Genomic DNA, 6,605 nt, shown 5'->3' with positions numbered 1-6,605 from the left:
AGGATAAGTATGCAGCTGGGCCGACAAGACATTTGCATGCTGCAGTGTTGTTTAGAGCCAGTTAAAGATTTATGGAGTTTTTTTTACTGCATTTTGGATTCTACAAACATTGCAGATATATCAAAGAAATGCCAGCATATCCTCACCCTAAAAGGTGACCATCCATGTGGAAAGATAACACTAACACATATGATCAGTCAATCAGAGAGTAATTGAGCTCTGGATTCATAGGCTGCTGAACATAGGTCTACATTGACAGAAGAGGTCAGTGCTCAAACACCAAGAGCCACCTTATTTATTCAACAAGCAACACATGAAGGAAGCTTGTCCAGGTCTCTTTGTGCATCCCTAACATTTAGATGACAGAGTAAGCTGCATTATCAGCAAACACAGAGGGGCCAATCATTGCTGTGGTACTACCTCAACTTTCCTAACAATATCCATGTCCACATTCTCCATGACTCTATAAGGAAGACAATGGAGAAAGATTTGAGGCAGCATCCACAAGATCAAACCACAAACTCTGAGTAGTGCAAATAATTAAATAGCTTCCTTAGCCTGGTTTCTTATTCTCCTGGATGTTTAAAACCCAGACAAGCATGTGATACAGGAAGAAAATTGATCTGTTTCCTTATCCCTGGTTTTATAATACAATCCTTTGGCTGCTGTAGAACCCCCTTAGGCTTACTGAGAACGGAAGGCAATGCCTCCTGTGTATAGTAGCAGGTCTCTCTCATTCTGTTCCATTTCTCTTCTTGGCACTAGCTGTCTCACTGGCACTGATGCCAGACACCCTCTCATTACGTTTATATCATCATGACCAAAATACTTGGCAGCGACAAGGAAATAAAGGCCTGACTTGACTTATCCAGAGCTCAGTCCATCTTCTCAGGGAAAGCACAGCAGAGCATCGCCAGCTGTGGCAGGGGCAGCATGCAGCTGTGGTTGCACACATTCTGGTGGTCCAGAAAGCAGAATGTTCAGAATGAAGGGCCGGGTCACCCTAAATGATCTAGTACAATAAGCAGGCTCCACCACCTGAGGTTCCCCAGAAGCCAGTGGGGTTGGGAGAGGGGGTGGAGGTCAAGCATTCAAATAAGAGTTTGTGTAAGACCCTGATTCAGTGATAGCATCTGCCTCCGTGAAATCCCAGCCACCTCCCGACATCTCCAGAGAAGGAAGTCCTGGAGTTCCTCAAGCTCTCAAGCTCATGGTCTTCACTGAACCAGTGCAATGTTGCACGTCTCAAGGAAAGAGACAGGCTGCTCTTTTCCTCTGTCTGAGATACACTTTTTCAATTAGGAATGCACAGGGTGGTACCCATACATGGGTTTCCTACAGCCTTTTCCCTCTCCCCATCCAGCTCGGGAAAGAAGCCATTAAAAGGGCTGAGAAATAGAATAGTATTTGAGGCTGCCATTTAGGTAGAATATAATGGGTGTTGGTACCATTCTAAGTAGACTATTCAAATTAACTCAAAGTACCCTTGATAGGCCCCTAACTACAATTAGCACCATTTCTGAAGCAGAGATTAATGACAGCGATTAAGCAGCCTCTGCGCCAAGCTAACTGCTATAAGAGGAACTGGGGCTTGATCATAGATCCCTGGTTACAGCATCACATATTCAAATACCCCTTGTCTGTTCTTCACCGTTCTGCCTCTCTTGGGCACCCACTCACCAAGTACCCACTCTCTCCAGGAAAATGTTAGTGAGTCTTTGGGATAGCGGCTCAAGCTGGGACCAACCCTACATAAGCATCTTCCCAAGTTTATTTTTCCCAATATAACTTAAACATAGTTCTCTTGGAACCAGAGAGTGAAGATGCTCACTGTTAAGGCCCATAACCTGAGTTCCATCTTTGTGACTCACAGGATAGAGAAAGAGAACTGAATCTCCCAAGTTGCCCTCTGACTCTCACGTGCATGCTATAAAATACATGTGTACCCATACTCACACCACACACACACACATGCTATAATATACATGTGTACCCATACTCACACCACACACATACACACACATGCTATAATATACATGTGTACCCATACTCACACCACACACACACACTCACACTCACACACACACTCACACACTCACACACTCACACTCACACACACTCACACTCTCAAGCATTTGTTTGAACATCAACTTCACTTACACCTTAATTTGTATGGGATATGTTCTGCTCTTCTCACAGGAACGGGAAGGTTGGAAATGTCTAGAATACATGCTATACAGTGCAGACTCAGGCAGGGCTCTACAGAGATGACTGAAAGGAGGCAGTAGAGACCAGACAGTCAATAATAAAGCCCTCAGGGAGAAAGGCAGCAGGATGATAAACATTCTGCCTTGTTTCCCCTGGTTGACCTGATGCCGGGCTATTAGGATGCAACAATGGGTCCTGCTTTCTGTCTTATCCCAACATCCCTGGGCTTTACCACCACCACCACCACCACCACCACCACCAACAACAACAACAACAACAACAACAACAAAATTCTACTCATCTTTACCTGCCCTCAAAGTGTATCTTTCCTTCCCCAAGACCATCCTGACTAAAGCTGGAGAGTTCATGACTTCATACGCAACGGTTTGTGAGTGCTGGTCTCAAGTGGCTTTCTGACACTCCTAATATAAACGGTAAAATCTCAAGGGCTTTCCACCTGTGAGCGAACTGGTTATCAGAGCAATTCATTCCGTGACAGACACTGCAGGATGATTCCTCTGAAAACATAACATGGAATAAAGGGTTTCTGTTTGCACAGAATACCATGGCAACCGACAATTGCATCCCAACAGAAATATATTTCTTTTAATCTAATACAGAGTTTAAGGAATCGAAAATCCTCCTGAGAGCCTGACAAGTAGACATGCTTTCTCCTGGCTGGTCCTACAGAGCACAGGAAGCCAAAGCTGGGCTGTAAGTGACTTGGGGTGGCAGTTTTGCAGGGTGTGTGTGAAACCGGCTCTTGCCTGCTGGGAGAAGAAGGGTCAAAGAAAACATAGCAGGCTCAGTCATTCATGCCCATGCAGCAATCCTGTGCCACAGTGAGCACTGTCTTTTCCTCTCTCTGATAGGAGGAAATTGCCCTTTGATGACCCCCCTGCTTCCCTCTGGTGCTGTTATTCCTCTCCATGCTGTCCAATGGGCCAGCACTGACACTACGCTGACCTCATAGAGCCATTCTATTAGTAAAAAGACTTCTTGGCTGATGTTAGAAAGCAACCTCCTTTCCCGACTTAGTTATTTATCTGAAGCCTCTCTTTAGGGCTGATTGTTTCCACTGAAAACTAAAATAGAACGCACAGCTCTGAGTCACTCTCAAATCACAAGAAGTCTTCTGGCAATGTCAAGTCACTAAAAATTACTGTCCGTCAGTCATGGGAATGTCCTCCCTGGTCAGTAATTAAAGGTGCAATCTTCGAGGTTTGAGAGTGTGGGTATCTCAGCGGTAAAGTGTATGCTTAACATATGTGGGGACCAACACACACACACACACACACACACACACACACACACACACACACACACACCAGCTGTTGTTGGAAGGTAGAGCCTTCCCCGTTGCTTAGGCTAGCTGAGGAAGCAGGCTTCAGAGGGCCTCTTGCAGTGGTTCACTTAGGTGCCTCTGGCTCTCAAGACAAATTCTCCAAAAGCCTTCTTTACTTTTCCTGATGTTCTTCGTCACACACCTGCAAGCTTACTATATCAATAATAGATTAAAAGTTGAAAACCTGTAACCAGGGTGCAGTTCAGTGGAACAGCACCTGCTTACCTGCAAGGAGACCCTGGATACAAGTCCTAAGACCACATACACACAAAGACAAAGGTTAAAAAACTAAAATGAAGTTTTTCATTCAGTCAGTCAAGCCATTAAAATATCCACTTTGCTTTTTGTATTTCCCAGATATCTGCAGTATAAAGAATACCATATAAGGGCATGGAATGCTGCACAGTCGATTGCTTGCCTAGCATGCACAAGTGCTTGGGTTCAAACTTTAGCAAAACAGAGAGAGAGAGAGAGAATGAGAATCTCTACTTAATAAAAGTTGCTCATTAGATCAAATAAAAATAGGTATATACATACATGTATATATGTACACTATACACACATACATACATGCACACACACACACACACACACACACACACACACACACAAAACTCTAGATCACAAGACCACATATACTAAAGGCCCTGCTGGTTCTGAAGGCAATGTTTTTCTACATCATTGAAGGAAACAATTCCCTCCAACAAGAACTGTTAGGGGCAACTTTAAGAGGAAATGGGACTTTCATTTGAAATTAAAGCCTCCATCATAATAATGTCTCAATCTAACATTTTAGATGTGCATTCTAAATTTCTACAACAACCTTATCAAGTAGGTATAGTTATTACATGCAGTCATAAATTGCAAAATTAAAACAGAGTGATATTAACTAACTTATCTAAGTGTGCATAGACAGGAAAAGAAACGACAGGGATTCCAAGTCAGTTCCCACCTTAGAGACATTCCAGTGCAGGAGACAGAGCTAGAGAATCACATGTACCAGGCATCAAAGACAAGGCAGGTAAAGGACAGCCATGATGTGGACCATCCCACTGAAGAGGAGAATCTCTGACACGGAGTTATACCAGGCAGTAGGAAAGCAATTATCTCCAGTTCTAAGTAGCTGTTAAGAACCGTTCACACAGCCAGGTGTGGCGGTGCACGCCCTTAAGCCCAGCACTTGGGAGGCAGAGGCAAGAGGGTCTCTGAGTTTGGTCAACAAAGTTGAGTCCCAGGACAGCTAGGGCTACACAGAGAAAAACCCTGTTTTGAAAAACAAACAAATAAATGTTCACACAAGAGCACACCTTACATAACAAAGGTATATTGTTATTATACTTTTATCTGTTCTCTCTCTCTCTCTCTCTCTCTCTCACACACACACACACACACACACACACACACACACACACACACACCATCCTGTATATACCTGTACTTAGTATGTGTGTGGGTGCATGTGCACACGTGTGTATATAAAGACCAAAGGGTAACCTTTGGTGCCCTCCCTCAGATGTATTCATCTTGCTTAGTGGGGTGTGTGTTCTGTTGTTTTGTTTTGTGTGAAGCAGGGTCTTCTGCTGATCTGGAACACCCCAGTCAACTCCGGGCATCCACTAATCTCCCTCTCCTCAGCACATGCCATCATCCCTGGCTTTCTTGAGTGTTCTGGGGGTTGAACTTGGGTCGCCATGGTTAGAAGCGAAACACTTTACCAATGGAGCCATCTCCCTAGTCCTCTTTATCAGAGAAGCAGGGTTTGACATCACAGCTTGCACTCTGTGCAACCTCTAGCTATGCTGTAGTGTGGTTTGGTACTGGGGTGGCTCTCCTTTTCCATGGTTCAGAAAAATAAAAATGCCAACCAAAAGCCTCCAGAAGTAGGGATGGAAAGATGGCTCAGTGGTTAACATCACATGCTGCTCTTCCAGAGACAGGTTTGATTCCCCAGCACCCAAGTGTGGTTTACAACCATCTGTTAACTCCAGCTCCAGGGGAGCTGACGCTCTCCTCTCCCACCCAGGGCATCATCGGGGATGCACATGGAATATACTTGCAAGCACTTACACGGACACGCAAAATTAAAAAGAGAACAGTTCCTGGACGTGAGACTGCTTTCACTTAATCTTCTTTGGAAGGGAGGGGGGAGGATCAGGAAACATGAGTAACGAGAAAAAGTAGTCAATAATAGGGAGTAAAATTGATCCTTCAGATGACCTGAAGGTTCAATCTGTTAAAATAATAGAAAACCTATCTGATTAAAGATATTGCAGTTTTAAGTAGGGTCTTTGGAAGTGTGCTATAAGCTGTCATTTAGCCACAAGGATAACCTTTTACTTAAAGAAAAATGACATCGTTATTTATTGCTATTTTTTGGTGATTTATAGTAAGGCCCTAAATAGATAATGATTATCTTTCTTAAGTGAAAAAGGCTAATGTAAAAATCGGACACCAAAAGTGGCTGTCTTGGGGTTTTATTGCTGCGAAGAGACACTAGACCAAGGCAACTCTTACAAAGGCAAGACTACAGTTTCAGAGGCTCAGTCCATTATCATCGTGGTATGAGCTTGGCAGCCTACAGGCAGACCTGGTGCTGGGGGAGCCAAGAATTCTACATGTTGATAGGAAGGCAACCAGGAGGAGACTCTTTTCCTCACTGAATGGAGCCTGAGCATAGGAGACCTCAAGGTCCTCCTATACAGTGACCTTCAACAAGGCCACACCTCCTGGTAGTACCACTCCCTATGGTCAAGCATTCAAACATATAAATCTATGAGGGCCAACCCTGTTCAAACTACCATAATGGCTAATTGTATCTATTAATATTTCTATTGTTCTGTTCTGGTTTTGGTTGTGTAGCCCCTTTCTAGGAGAAACTTTTACAGCCAGACTTTTGAGTATGTAAACAAACTCTGACTGGAGCAATATGTCTGGATGGTTGATATGTAGTGAAGACTCAGAAGTTTTATACCTTTGCAATACCTTTCTAATGGAACACTGAATGTGTTGCATCCTGAGGACTATTCCATGTACTACAGGTTCCTGGAACACG

The sequence above is a fragment of the Rattus rattus genome, chromosome 13 (assembly GCF_011064425.1).
Source record: "Rattus rattus isolate New Zealand chromosome 13, Rrattus_CSIRO_v1, whole genome shotgun sequence".
Taxonomy (NCBI): domain Eukaryota; kingdom Metazoa; phylum Chordata; class Mammalia; order Rodentia; family Muridae; genus Rattus; species Rattus rattus.
This window is presented reverse-complemented; position numbering follows the sequence as displayed.